The 15440-nt window shown below is 48.4% G+C and overlaps 1 non-coding gene across 1 annotated transcript; it reads right to left on the bottom strand.

Annotated features, from left to right (window-relative positions):
* Positions 1 to 309: 309 nt before the first annotated feature.
* Positions 310 to 383, bottom strand: TRNAI-AAU (transfer RNA isoleucine (anticodon AAU)). The gene has a single exon. It is a non-coding gene; the product is annotated as a tRNA-Ile (tRNA).
* Positions 384 to 15440: the final 15057 nt, after the last annotated feature.

Here is a 15440-nt window from a genome sequence, read left to right as displayed (position 1 = left end):
GTGCCTCTACAACAACCCCACCTGTTGCTTCCCTCCTCTCCCACCCCTCCCAGGCTACCTTGGCAGTTATCCCCCCATTTGTGTGATGAAGTAAAAAAGAATGCATGAATTTGAAACAACACTGACTTTATTGCCTCTGCAAGCAGAGATCAAAGGGGGGAGGGGAGGGCAGTTGGCTTACAGCGAAGTAGAGAGAACCACCATTCTGCACTTGCTCAGCCTATAGCTGAAAATGGGAATCTGTGATAAGCACTAGGATAAAAGCACAGGCAGGACTGAAGCTCCATTTGTGACAAAAGCCATACAACAAGGTACCACTGGGAGTTGAACCCAGGGTCTCTTGTTTATTAGACAGGCACTTTAACCAGTTAAGCCATGGTGCCTACCTCATGGAAGTGTTTGCAACTGTTCCATTTGATGGTCCAGGACAACACCTGCAAATTCCAAAGTACAGACGTTCCCCATTTCCCTCAAGACTTGCAAGGAAGAACTGGCAGGCCAAGCCAGGCTCTTCTGGTTAGTAGGAAGGCTCTTCAGCCAGCTCTTCCCAAACACCACTATCTTGAGGCCTTTTAACAGTCACTGCAGATGTTCACCACAAAAGAGACAAAGAGATGCCAAAATAGAGTTCTCCACTGCCTGCAGACATCAAACTATCAGGAGTTTTGTGCACAGAGAGGCCCCTGCTAGTGGAAAAAGGCTTTGATACAGACTCTTCTAACACAAGCCATGGTCATACAGTGTTTAGCAATCTGTGTTGTGGCTTTAACATCCACAGATGCAAGTTCAGTTGTGGGGACATTTTTCCTTCTCTCCACAGTTGTCTAGTTCCTCCTTTCAACACTTGTCACCGAAAGACCTGTTTCTTTTGCAAGCAATGTACGGCTAGGCAAAGGCCGTCTTCTCCATTTCCTCAAAAATTGATCAAGCAGTTGGTCGAGGAGACACATTCAGTCAGGCACCACTGGGTGCTGGATCCTGAATCTCCTCTTTACTCAGCAGTTGTCTGTTAGGGGGCTTCCCTTCACCCCCTGCACTGGTTCTTGTCATGCAGGCAGAAATCAGGAGACCAGCAGTTGGAAGTGCAGGCAAAGCGATGTTTATTGGGTTAGTTTCAAGTAAGCATATCCATAGCTCCACATGCCAGCAGTGTGTGTTTCCCAGTGTTCTGTTCCCAGCTCTAATGCTGCAGAGTCTTTACCCATTCCCCCTTCCTCTTTCTAAGCAGGCCCAAATAGGCGTGCAGTGCACAACCCTCGTCCTACCCCTTACAATTTATGGTCATATTCCCTTTTTGGAGGGTCACTAATCTGGGGCCTCCATGTCACCTATTTTGTGCCCGATGGGAGGGGTAAGAAGTGAGGTTGTGCAGTGGTCAAGGCCAGGCTGTTCTTTGGCTTTTAGTGTGTCTTATGACTCCCCCATCCACCTCCTTGCCCCTCCCAACTGGTTGCTTTACCTTGGTTTGAGAGAGGAGCCAGGCAGCCTTCCAGTGTATGCTCATATATTACACTCCTATCACACCTAGTAACACTTTAACTCTATCCCTTCACTTTTCCATTATACTGACAAACCCATCTGACTGCCATAAACCCCCATGCCTGCCCCTAGAACTCCTGCTGGCTCACTGCTCGCCTCTTTGCCCACCTGCCTCTTGCCCACCCGCTCATCCCCGACTCGCCGCTTGCCCCCCCCGCAAGTATAAAGCCTCATTCAAAGACCCAGGGGTCACTATATTACTGCACACAGCAGTCAATCAATGCAGTTGTAGATAAATCTCTGCATTATGCATTTTTATATAACTTGTATATGACTTTGTATTGAACCTTGGTAATATGTTATAGCGGGCCCTTAAGGTAGTATAATTAAGGTAAAAGAAAAATGTCTTTTTGCTAGAAGTAGAATAAGATTTCCCCCTCACTTTGTAATCAATTGCCCTGTTGAATGAATGAGGTGTGAATGAGGAAGGTGTGGAAGGCAGGCACTTCCAGACAGCTGCAACCCTTGGAGAGGGGCTGGGAGCCAGACCCAAGGAGAGCTTTGCCCAGGGCTGAGTGGGACAGAGTTTGGGTGCAGGATCCGGGCTGGGGCATGGGGTGGGGTGCAGGATGGGTGGAGGGGTGCAGGCTCTGGGAGGGAGTGTGGAGGGGTGGGTGCAGGCTCTGGGACAGAGTTTGGGGTCTGGAGAGAGGGTGGTGAGTGCTGGGGGGCGAGGGGACTGCCATTACATGTGGCTCCCCTGCTGCCCCTCACCATCGCCTCGGTGTGGGATGGGGCTGCTCCTTGCCCAGTGTTTGCAGGAGTGGTGGCTAGGGGGAAACCCAGTCAAACTCTGGTTTTGCTCTTTCATGGATGGGTCACTTTAACTCCTTACAAACCCCTTCCCGCCTCTCTCACCCTCCTTTTCTACTGGGCTTGTTTGATCTTTTCGGTGGAGCCAGATGAAAACCACAAACCCCAGCGAGAGCAACAGGCTGGAAGACTAGACTGAACCCACCAGCCAGCCTAGTCCATCCCAGAGCCCAGGACTGAGGGCAAATGTCCCCCCACCCCCGGGCCATCTGCTTCCACTCCTGGCCTCTCCCAGCGCCACCAGTGATTCTGTGTGGCTGCATCGGGCGGGATTTCAACTGGACCCCCCCCTTGCTAAATTCACCCCTGTTTTGCGACCACTCTGCACCAAGAGCACCTTCCTTCCCTGCCCTAGAGCTGCTGGATGGCTAGAAAGCTGAGCTGGGTGTTTGATTGATCCGGAATATTATTGTGCGCCCCCCCCCCAAAATGTTAATGTCCACACAGCTTTGTGGGGTGGGAGCTATTCCTCCCCCCCAAAGCCGGTCTATTTTATTGTTGTAGGGCAAACGAAGGAGCCAGAGTTTAATAGAAATATTCAGCCCCTACAGCAGTCTTGCAGCAGGGGAAGCAGAGTTGATGGGAAGGGAACTGGTTTGGATAGGAGCCCCTGTCCCCCTCCTTTGCAAAATAATTTGGGGAGGGGAATCAGATCACTCCATGCCTCAGTTTCCCCTCTCTCACGGGGGGGGGGGAGAGATAAGAGTCTCAGCCTGCCTGTTGCAGACCTTTCGCATTCTCCCCTCTTGATGTATTTGATTTCCTCGTCCAATCCCCCCCCCCCATCTGGAATTCACAGCACTAAGTACTGGCTCGGGGCTTTCTTCCTGGGTTTATTGGGTTACATGATCCCGAGTTTAGTTTTGAAACAGACACAGGCAGGTACAAACTCACCCTCAAACAGCAACATCACCGAAAATCAACCCAATATTACAAACCTATGGGGAATCACGGGGTCAAACATTCACCAACCGAAGCCCCAGCAGCTGCTCAGGTGAGTGAGGTCCACACTGCAGAGATTCCTGTCTCCCACCGGACCAGAAGACCCCTCGGTGTCTCCTCCAGGTGAGTGCTGGGGGGAGGGGAGGGAAAGGCTGCAAAGCACATGTGCCTTCTCCCCCCCTCCTGACCTGCAACAGCCCCCGCTACCTCATAGAATCATAGAATATCAGGGTTGGAAGGGACCTCAAGAGGTCATCTAGTCCAACCCCCTGCTCAAAGCAGGACCAATTCCCAACTAAATCATCCCAGCCAGGGCTTTGTCAAGCCGGGCCTTAAAAACCCGCAAGGAAGGAAACTCCACCACCTCCCTAGGTAATGCATTCCAGTGCTTCACCACCCTCCTAGTGAAATAGTGTTTCCTAATATCCAACCTGGACCTCCCCCACTGCAACTTGAGACCATTGCTCCTTGTTCTGTCATCTGCCACCACTGAGAACAGCCGAGCTCCATCCTCTTTGGAACCCCCCTTCAGGTAGTTGAAGGCTGCTATCAAATCCCCCCTCATTCTTCTCTTCTGGAGACTAAACAATCCCAGTTCCCTCAGCCTCTCCTCATAAGTCATGTGCTCCAGCCCCCTAATCATTTTTGTTGCCCTCCGCTAGACTCTTTCCAATTTTTCCACATCCTTCTTGTAGTGTGGGGCCCAAAACTGGACACAGTATTCTAGATGAGGCCTCACCAATGTCGAATAAAGGGGAACGATCACGTTCCTCAATCTGCTAGCAATGCCCCTACTTATACAGCCCAAAATGCTGTTAGCCTTCTTGGCAACAAGAGCACACTGTTGACTCAAATCCAGCTTCTCGTCCACTGTGACCCCTAGGTCCTTTTCTGCAGAACTGCTACCTAGCCATTCGGTCCCTAGTCTGTAGCAGTGCATGGGATTCTTCCGTCCTAAGTGCAGGACTCTGCACTTGTCCTTGTTGAACCTCATTAGGTTTTTTTTGGCCCAATCCTCTAATTTGTCTAGGTCCCTCTGTATCCGATCCCTACCCTCTAGTGTATCTACCACGCCTCCTAGTTTAGTGTCATCTGCAAACTTGCTGAGAGTGCAGTCCACACCATCCTCCAGATCATTAATAAAGATATTAAACAAAACCGACCCCAGGACCGACCCTTGGGGCACTCTGTTTGAAACCGGCTGCCAACTAGACATGGAGCCATTGATCACTACCCATTGAGCCCGACGATCCAGCCAGCTTTCTATCCACCTTACAGTCCATTCATTCAGCCCATACTTCTTTAACTTGGCGGCAAGAATACTGTGGGAGACCGTATCAAAAGCTTTGCTAAAGTCAAGGAATAACACATCCACTGCTTTCCCCTCATCCACAGAGCCAGTTATCTCATCATAGAAGGCAATTAGGTTAGTCAGGCACGACTTCCCCTTGGTGAATCCATGCTGACTGTTCCTGATCACTTTCCTCTCCTCTAAGTGTTTCATAATTGATTCCTTGAGGACCTGCTCCAGGATTTTTCCAGAGACTGAGGTGAGACTGACTCAGCCCCAGCCCTCTGCCTGCCAGCGTCTCTGGCTGCCTAGCAGCAACAGCTGCTGCTTCTGGGAGAGCCTCAGAGCTTTGCTTCAGGCAGGGATGCTGCCCGATCTGCACTGGGCCCGAGGTGAGTGAGGTCCACTGCAGGAAGCCTCTTCAGCGTCTCCTCCAGGTGAGTATCGGGGGGAGGGGAGGGAAAGGCTACAAAGCACATGTGCCTTCTCCCCCGTCCTGACCTGCAACAGCCACTGCCTCTGCCTCAGTCCTCTGCCGGCCAGCGTTTCTGGTTGCCTAGCAGCAACAGCTGTTACTTCCAGGAGAGCAGCACAGCTCTGCGCGGGGCCCTCTTAGGCACGGGGCCCAATTCAGGGAAATCGGCGAAATCGGCCTAAAGCCGGCCCTGGCAGACATCCCCAGCGAATCACAAGGACATGCAACAGAGGCTTTCATGTTGCAGTAATTGCAGTCCAAGTAACCGCCTTGCCAGTGCTAGTCACAGCAGCCTTTTCATCAAGTCCAGGCACATGGTTTAATTTTTTTCCCAATGCTCCTCTGCAAAAAGCCTTCCCTTAACAATCTAGTAATTGGATTACTAATGGAGGTCTCTTGCGTTTTCTAGAAAGATATAGGAAAATGTAAGCAGAGGTGGTTGTAGAATGATAGAATCATAGGGTTAGAAGGGACCACAAAAGTCATGTAGTCTAACCTCCTCTTCTCGGTCTGATGTTGTTTAACAACTTCATTAACTACCTGGATGTAGGAATAGAGAGCATACTGATCAAATTTGCAGATGACTTTGCCTACTATTTCTCTGAGTTGGTTGAAATCCGACTGTCTGAAGTCCAGTGGTCTTGCTTTGCTGTTCTCATGTCATCCTTTCCACAGGGTCCTGAATTCTATCAGATCATGATCACTTCTCTCCCAAGTTCCTCACCACCCTCACATTCCCAACTAATTGACTCCTGTTAGTCAAAACCAAATCCAAAATGGATAACCCCCTGGTTGTTATGAATCAGAAAGTTATCCTCTACGCATGCTAAGAATTTTCAGGCAATATTACATTTTGTTGTAATAATCTTCCAACAGATATGTATCCCAGTATATTCCTATATTCACGTCCCACATACTCATAAAAACTTTGCAGTATTTCCACACAAACAATGAATATATGAAAATATCCAAAGATGTTATTTAGAATGCTCTCAACATCTACCAGGATAGTATCCCCTGTATACTTGTGCATGATGTGAGCAGGACATCTAAGGCCTATTACTTCTCTTTTTAAGCTCATCTTTACTTTGGTGTGCAAATGTTCTCTTCCATGTCTGTATTGACCACCAAAATTTGTCTTTGTACTATTTGCTTCCATACTTATTCAGAATACTTATTATCTCAGCTGCAATAAGTTCTGATGTTTCTTCTTTAAGTTTGACAAAATCCACAGGTTTAGTTTGCAGACACAAACTGCCTTCATAAGCCTTGAAATTGTGATCCAAGAGAGGAAGCAATTCCACATATCTGTGATTCAATGCACCGACAGTGACACTCAGTCAATGTTTTTCAGGTTGTCGACTAGTTCATCATTGCCCATGGAGCAAAAACATTTGCAACTATTCCTTCACACTTTGTCTGTGCACATCAGCAGGAGCACTAAGAGCATGCACTATTAATTTCTGCTTTGTAGTCCCTCTGCCTATAACTTGGAAAAAAAGCTTGATCTGAAGTCTTGATATGAGTAACAAATTTATTAGAGCATAAGCTTTCGTGGACTACAGCCCACTTATCTATATGCATCCGAAGAAGTGGGCTGTAGTCCACGAAAGCTTATGCTCTAATAAATTTGTTAGTCTCTAAGGTGCCACAAGTACTCCTGTTCTTCTTTTTGCGGATACAGACTAACACGGCTGCTACTCTGAAACTTGATATGAGTGTTCCTCTCATTTGACACTACTTAACGAGTTTGTATAATAGATTCCAAGACCAGAAGAGACAGTTATAATCATCTAGTCTGACTTCCTAAATAACATTGGCTATTGGACAGCCCCAGAATAACTCTTCAGGCAGATGTTTTAGCAAAACATCCAACCTCAATTTAAGAATGGTCAGAGATAGAGAATCCACCACGACCCTTAGTAAATTATTCCAATGGTTAGTTACTCTCATGGTTAAAAATATACACCTTATCTCATGTCTGAATTGGTCTAGCTTCAACTTCCAGCCATTGGACCTGGTTAAACCTTTCTCTACTACATTGAGGAACCCAGTATTAAATATTTGTTCCCCACTTAGATATTTATAGCTTGGGATCAAGTCACCCCTTAATCTTCTCTGTCTTAAGCTAAATAGATTGATCTCCTTTAGTCTAACCCTACAAGTTGTTTTCTAATCCTTTTTATCATTCAGCTAGATCAGGCCTGCACAACTCGTAAAGCAGCGAGGGCCATATTACTCCAAAGAAAACAACTGAGGGCCGAAACACCCCAGCCCCTCCAAAACACCCCCCCCAGTGCGACCCAGCCCCCGGAAACACCCCCCCCCCAGCACTGCCTGCCCTGCAGAAACAAACCCTCCTTCCCCAGCGCTTCCCCATCGAAACAGCAGTATTGAACCTTGGGAATATGTTATAGTGGGCCCCTAAGGTAGTATAATTAAGGTAAAAGAAAAATGTCTTTTTGCTAGAAGTAGAATAAGATCTTCCCCCCACTTCGTACTCAATTGCCCTGTTGAATGAATGAGGTGTGAATGAAGAAGGCGTGGAAGGCAAGCACCTCCAGACAGCTGCAACCCTTTGAAGAGGGGATGGAAGCCAGACCCAAGAACAATCAAACTTGTCAAGTGGGCTGACTAGAGAAGAGCAGACATACTGATGGCCTCGGGGGTTAGAAGCAAGCACCTTCCTTTGGAAACACCCTCTTTGCAGCATTGGGTTAACCCCCAACCCAGAGAAAAGCAGAAAAAAGAACCAATTTTTATGAGAGACAAGATCAGTAGAACAGGTCAGCCACCAACTCGCCACTTGCCTCCTCACCCCCCCAAGTATAAAGCCCCCCTGCCACTGCCTGCCTGCTCGGCTCGTCATCTCCCCACGCCCCCGGCTCGCCTCCTCAGTCCCCCTCCCCCGCCGCTGGCTCACCTGCCCTCCCACCACTGCCTGCCTGCTTGGCTCATCATCCACCCCCGGCTCACCTACTCACCCCCCGCTGCCCTCTCACCTCCTCAGCTCCCCTCCCCTGCTACCAGCTCATCTGCCCCCCACCACTGCCTGCCCGCTTGGCTTGTCATCCACCACCTGCCAGCTTGCCTCCTCACCCCTGCCGCCTGCTCAACTCCTCAGTCCCCCGCCCCTGCCGCTGGCTCACCTGCCCTCCCGCCACTGCCCACCCACTCACCTCCTCAGTCCCCCTCCCCTGCTGCCAGCTCACCTGCCCTCCCGCCACTGCCCACTGTGACGAACTGGGCCTGTTCTTACTGTGGTCTGTGAATGCTGACAGGGGTGTGTGGCTAGGACAGTCTGCATTGGGGGATGGGAGACTGACCGGAGAATACCTGAGCGTGTAACATGAGAACCCAGGAAGGGGTTGGAGGCCAGGTGACACCTTGGCCCGGGAAACTGAACAAAGGCTGTGGGAGGGGTCGCTGAAGGCAGAGAGCTGGAAGTGGGCTGGAGAGATGGCTGGGAGGCAGAGATTGCTCTGACCCCCCAAAGGGGGGTGGGCTGGGATGCCCTGGGACCCCAAGCTGGACCTAACTGAGGGGGGCCCTGTTGTCTGTGCCTGCAAGACCTGTCTTGGACTGTGTTCCTGTCATCCAAATAAACCTTCTGCTTTACAGGCTGGCTGAGAGTCATGGTGAATCGCAGGAGGCCGGGGGTGCAGGGCCCTGAGTCCCCCAATACTCGGTGACACCCACCCACTCACCTCCTCAGCTCCCCTCCCCTGCTACCAGCTCATCTGCCCCCCACCACTGCCTGCCCACTTGGCTTGTCATCCACCACCTGCCAGCTTGCCTCCTCACCACCGCCGCCCGCTCACCTCCTCAGTCCCCTGCCCCTGCCGCTGGCTCACCTGCCCTCCCGCCACTGCCCACCTGCTCACCTCCTCAGTCCCCCTCCCCCGCTGCCGGCTCACCTGCCCTCCCACCACTGCCCACCTGCTTGGCTCATCATCAACCCCCTGGCTCACCTACTCACCCCCCACTGCCCGCTCACCTCCTCAGCCCCCCTCCCCCACTGCCAGCTCACCTGCCCCCCACCACTGCCCGCCTGCTTGGCTCATCATCCCCCAACCCCTGGCTTGCCTACTCACCCCCCACCACCCACTCACCTCCTCAGTCCCCCTCCCGTGCCGCTGGCTCACCTGCCCCCCTGCCACTGCCCGCCCACTTGGCTCATCATCCCCCACCCCCCAGCTCACCTACTCACTCGCTGCTGCCCACTCGCTGACTCACCTGCCCCCCCGCCACTGCCCACCCGCTCGGCTCATCATTCCCCCACCTCCCTGGTTCACCTACTCACCTCCCACCACCTGCACGTTTCCTCAGCCCCCCTGCAACCACCAGCACACGTGCCTGTCCACCGCCAACTCGCCTTGTGGAAGCAGAGAAAGAACTGACAGGAAGGGGATGCAATGTATGACAGTTCGTTAACAAGAGTCAGGCTAACTGTAACCCTAATAACACGAGATTTGTAGAAGTGAGGAATGTGTGAGGCGAGTGGGAAAGCACTGTGTGAGAAGTTGTTGCAACCTTGTGTAGAAAATGGGTAGATAATATTAGTGAGCAAAACAAATATCAGAATGACCTATGTATAAGCAAAATGCAGCTGTTGCTTATTATTGTCTGTAACAAAAGGTATAAATGCTTGCTGTAACTGTTTACCTGTTGAGAGACCTGTTTAGCTCTCTCCCTCTACGCAATTGCTTGAGAAAATAAAGTATCTGACTTGCTGTACCCAAACAAAAAGTGAGAACTCTGTTATTCTCCGACAATTTGGGAGCTCATCCGGGATGGCAACGCCTGCAGAGGCACCGGCAGCTGCTATGGATCGTTCCCCTTCGAACCCCATGGCACCACAATAGAGGTAGGAGACCTTTTGAAATCTCTATTGGGGTGTCGGAGGAGGACTGTCTGTGGGGCCGTCTGTCCCTGTTGGGCTCACGCCATCCGAACTTATTGACTGTGCAGCAAGATCAGATGCAGAGCCGCCCCTAATAAGGTAGTTGTATGCGGTTCTGGGGACCTGTTAGTTTGGCCGCCCCCATATGCATAAGCGAGATGCATAGGTATGCACTGGTGCTGAGGGGTTTTTACCACCTCAAGAGGGGTTGTTACCGCCTCATAGTGTATTGAGTCCAGACATAAGGTACAGATGCATCGTGGTATTTGGAGATAGAGGCCTTGGGTGTGTGTGTGTACACCAGTTTGAATTGAGAGTTACCGGAAGACGCCCAGAGTACTCTGCGAAGTACTCATGACCAGAACTACTCTAATGCAAGCCTGGCAACTAGAGGATCTTTTAGGAGATCTGACCCACGGTGGGCTAACACGGCCTGGCATCGTCCGGTGAGGAAGCTACCTGGGTCTAGGAGTGTGTGAACCCATCTTCCCTCCCCTTTTCCTCTCTGTGTGAGCCACTGCCTGTCTGATCATTTCACTGGATGCAACGAGAGTAAGCGGTGCCATCTCTCAGAGATAGGCCGAGGCTCTTTGCTGAAGGGAGGTGTAGGACAGTTGTGGCCATCCTCGTTAGCCTCTCCTGTGTGAGTACCCTGTAGGGAGATCCTTAGTTTATGTGCCGCTAGAGCGGACAGGGCATCCTCCCTGTGTGTGTGATTGGAAAATGGGTGGGGGACAGTCTAAGCATTCCCTCTCACTCCCTAAGGGTACCCCATCTTATTTCATGTACATACATTATGGTCCTAAAACCTACAGGTATTTAGAGAATTGGAATCATTACACGCGTGAAAATTCATCTAACCAATGCCCACTAGAAGGTACCTTCAATCTAGATAAGATCATACATCTCAGAGGAGCTTTTAATCACCAAAAAGCCTCTGACACACAATGGGAGCAATTTGTCTATTGAGGAAAGGAACGGGTTAATTTGAAATTCAGCTTGGTCCAGAGATAAAGAGAAAGTTAATCTGCGTTCAAGGTCAAGAATCAATGCAGACCAGGCTAAGTACAAAGAAAAAACTGCTTTCGGCCCCAACTGGCTGTGAAAAAAATATAGACATAGTCAAACCAAAGGCAGTACAAGTTACAGTGCTGAGATTACATTTGCAAAGCTTAACTGTCCAGTGAGATCCAACAGTCTGCCTTTGCGACCCTGGAGCCGGCGTGGTTTGGGGATGCTGAAGAAGCCACAGGCAGATGGTCTGTATTGGAATCACTGAAAAGATGCCCCAGGAGACACCAGGGCGTAAAAGAACTGCCCTCCCAAGAGAGGAAGCAAGTTGGAGATTGCACAGCACCTTCTCTGAACATTATACACAGATGTGGCCAGTCTGGACGTACGTGTGTGAGTATGAAAGTGTGCCTACTCTCAGCCGCAGTAAGTCTGAGAACCGGAGAGGGATTTAGCATTCCTCTCTCCAGCCCGGCTGACCGGGAAGGGTGTCAGGTGGATCTACCCCAGTCGTAGCAAGACTGGGCAATAGAGAAGCTGGAGAAAAGGGAAGAGTTGTGTACTTGATAACTAGAATTGAGCAATTAAGAGCATAGATCATGAACCAGGCAGCAACTCAAACCTACGCCCAGGGCAAGTTGCAGCCTTGAGATAGGACTTCCAGGCAGAAAAGGAAGCACTGGCTAAGCAAGAACCGGTCTTTCAGGGACTTGTCAAAATTTAATTATTTATGCTCAGTATATGCTGTAAGAGCAGTGTGTTTGCCACAAAAGAAAATTGAATAAACGCCAATGGGCCATGCGTTTTGCCCAGGTGGCAAGCCTCACGAGGGAGGACTCGGGTAGCCTTGTGAGTAAGAATGGTTAAGGGAAGGGACTCTCCTAGCTCAGACATTGGACTCTGGATGGCTGCGCTGAACTGGGAACGGTGCCAACGGGGTGTTTCACTCCTTTTCTCTGCTTCACCACAGCCCCTGGGGTTCGTGTTCTGATAAGGTGAGTCCTAATAGGATAAGGAGACACTATCTGGTTCTGGTTCTGGTTTGGTTTGGTTTTGGTTAACCGGTTAATTAATTTCTGTCTTATACATTTGGGCTTTAGGTGTGTGGACGGAACTGAGCCTCTCATTCGTAATTCCTCAGAGTGGAAGCCATTGCGTGCGATGAAGCTCTAAGATCGAATTGGGATCCTTCTGTCCCGTCCCCTGTAGCGGTCAGTATTAGTAGAAATTCCTGTAATAAGATCTTATTAGGCCATAATTCCTCTGTTCTCTGTGTAATTCTTTGTTAGAGTGTCAGCAGGCAGATGGGTGGGTCTCTGGTAAAACCCTCTAAGGATAGCCCTTTGGATTATATGTTAAGTAAATGGCCTTTACCCGGTGTTCAAAAAAAAAGAAAAGAAAAGAAATAGTTACACCTTGTGTAGAAATTGATGTGGCTAGTGTTGTGGAAATTGAACTGTGGAGAGGATGTGCATTTTCCCCAGAACATGTGCAGGGTATATTGTAGTAGAGGTAAAAGAAATGCAAACCTACCAATATAGGTTGTGTTGTCTTTTTCAGATCACTGTGTGTTCGAAAGCAGAAGTTAGAAGTAAAAGGCAATCAAAAGTCTGGGAAAGTTAATTGTGTCCCTTTTTAAGTAAGAATTTTTAAGCTGTGGATAGCTTTTAATCTGGAAGCAAGCCAGAAAGCATCTGTATTAATGCAATTTTCTAACTAATAAGGTAGAAGCCACTGAAACCTGGGCTGCCTATGAAACAAATACAAGGAAATATGGGGTAATTTTTCTGTTTTGCCTAAGTCAACAAGAGTATGTGTATATAAAGGAAATATTTTAAGCAATGACTGACTACCCAGAAGGGGTACACCTCTGTTCTTTTGTCTTTCAGATCATCAGAGAAAACGGATGCCAGCTGAACAGCATTCAATGTACCATGCATTTACTGGTACAATAGGAATTATTTTTGTGTTCTATGTCCTGTCTTGTGGTGTTTGTCTTGTGGCCAGAATTGTTGGGTTTAATATTTCCATAAGACAGCCTAGTTCAAAATTAAATAGAAGGGTTAAATCAAAAAGCAGAAACTTGTTTTATTCAACTTGGAATATAAAGTGTTTGGATAAATCAGGAAAATGTGATATACTAAAGTCTAATACATTTGCTTAAGTAAGAAAAAGAAACTTCATTGGCCAGATATTTATTAATTGAAAAATTGTTGTTAAAATTTGCATACCAACAGTCTTTGGAAGCAAGGATATGGAAGGTTAACCCACTCCCCATATTGCACATGGGATCCTTCTGGCTACCTCAGATTTCTAGCCAGAGGGCTGGGGAGGGAGGAAAGCTATTGGACACCAGAGGTTGTACCGAGTGGACTCCTTAAAAGTGGGTGTGCTTGTCCTGGTTTGTTGCTTCAGAGCTCTGTATAGAAGTTATTTTACTGGAAGGGTGTACATGGCATACATTGAATAATAAGACTAATGTACTGTATAATGGCAATGTGTATGTGTTCATTGTTGGGAAAAGGTGTATGAGTGAAGAGTGGAAGTTTCCTTTGTAGGTTAAAAGAAGCCAAAAAGGGGAGAAGGAAAAAGAACAGAACGAGTTAATTGAAAAAAATAGCTAGCAAGCTCAGTCTAAAGATAAGATGCTGGCCTCATTTAAGGACACTGCTACAGCTAAGACTTGGCTGACAACCAAGAAAAGGGGGGGCCTGAATGTGCCCAAGCAACTATGAGATCTGCAAAACACTGCCAGGCATTAATAAAATGTGTTAGGTTTCTTTTCTCACAGATAAAAGAAGTGCTACCCAAAGACCCTAGTAGCCCTGCCATTCATTGAAACAATAAAGGATGGTTCCCAATCCTGCTGGAAAGGCGTAACGAGTGGGGTACCGCAGGGGTCTGTTTTGGGACCGGCTCTGTTCAATATCTTCATCAACGACTTAGATATTGGCATAGAAAGTACGCTTATTAAGTTTGCGGATGATACCAAACTGGGAGGGATTGCAACTACTTTGGAGGACAGGGTCATAATTCAAAATGATCTGGACAAATTGGAGAAATGGTCTGAGTTAAACAGGATGAAGTTTAACAAAGACAAATACAAAGTGCTCCACTTAGGAAGGAAAAATCAATTTCACACATACAGAATGGGAAAAGACTGTCTAGGAAGGAGTACGGCAGAAAGGGATCTAGGGGTTATAGTGGACCACAAGCTAAATATGAGTCAACAGTGTGATGCTGTTGCAAAAAAAGCAAACATGATTCTGGGATGCATTAACAGGTGTGTTGTGAGCAAGACACGAGAAGTCATTCTTCCGCTCTACTCTGCTCTGGTTAGGCCTCAGCTGGAGTATTGTGTCCAGTTCTGGGCGCCGCATTTTAAAAAAGATGTGGAGAAACTGGAAAGGGTCCAAAGAAGAGCAACAAGAATGATTAAAGGTCTTGAGAACATGACCTATGAAGGAAGGCTGAAAGAATTGGGTTTGTTTAGTTTGGAAAAGAGAAGACTGAGAGGGGACATGATAGCAGTTTTCAGGTATACAAAAGGGTGTCATAAGGAGGAGGGAGAGAACTTGTTCACCTTAGCCTCTAAGGATAGAACCAGAAACAATGGGTTTAAACTGCAGCAAGGGAGGTCTAGATTGGACATTAGGAAAAAGTTCCTAACTGTCAGGGTGGTTAAACACTGGAACAAATTGCCTAGGGAGGTTGTGGAATCTCCGTCTCTGGAGATATTTAAGAGTAGGTTAGATAAATGTCTATTAGGGATGGTCTAGGCAGTATTTGGTCCTGCCATGCGGGCAGGGGACTGGACTCGATGACCTCTCGAGGTCCCTTCCAGTCCTATAATCTATGAATCTATGAATCTATGAATCTATGAAAAAGAAGACTGAGTCTACGTAAAGTCCATCAACGAAAGACTGCTTTGGCTCCACACTGGAAAGGCCCTTTTCAAGTCCTGTTAACCACCAACACCGCTGTGAAGTGCCAAGGAGTACCTGTCTGGACCCATGCTTCTCACTGGAAAAAGACCCCTCCACCTAGGGAGGACTCTCCGACTGATAAGCCTATTTCTCCTTCTAGCTCTGCTGTGCCTTCCAGACAGCAGGAAAATGGAAAAAAAGACAAGTTGAAGTGCTAGAAACCTCTCCCTTGTCCACTGACAGACCTAGTGTGCCTTTGGATTTTTCTAGAAGCAGCAAAACCATTACAGGGTGATGTGCTAGTAATCTCTCCTCTGAATGATGCTGAACCACATTGTTTCAGGAAAAGAGAAGAAGGAACACTTGCTTCATTGAAACCACAAAGTCCAGGGATTCCTGACTACAGAAGACATTAAGAACTGACCCTAGTGAAGAAACAAAGAATTATACACTGGCAGGAAGAAACGTGTGGGACCCCTGCTTGGGAACGTGGTATTGATTGGATTTTGGGGTTTATTCTACAGGCTGCGCCCTGTTTTT

The sequence above is a fragment of the Malaclemys terrapin genome, chromosome 15 (genome assembly GCF_027887155.1).
Source record: "Malaclemys terrapin pileata isolate rMalTer1 chromosome 15, rMalTer1.hap1, whole genome shotgun sequence".
Lineage (NCBI taxonomy): Eukaryota > Metazoa > Chordata > Testudines > Emydidae > Malaclemys > Malaclemys terrapin.
The sequence above is the reverse complement of the archived record's forward strand: the minus strand, read 5'-3'. Positions and strand labels throughout refer to the sequence as shown.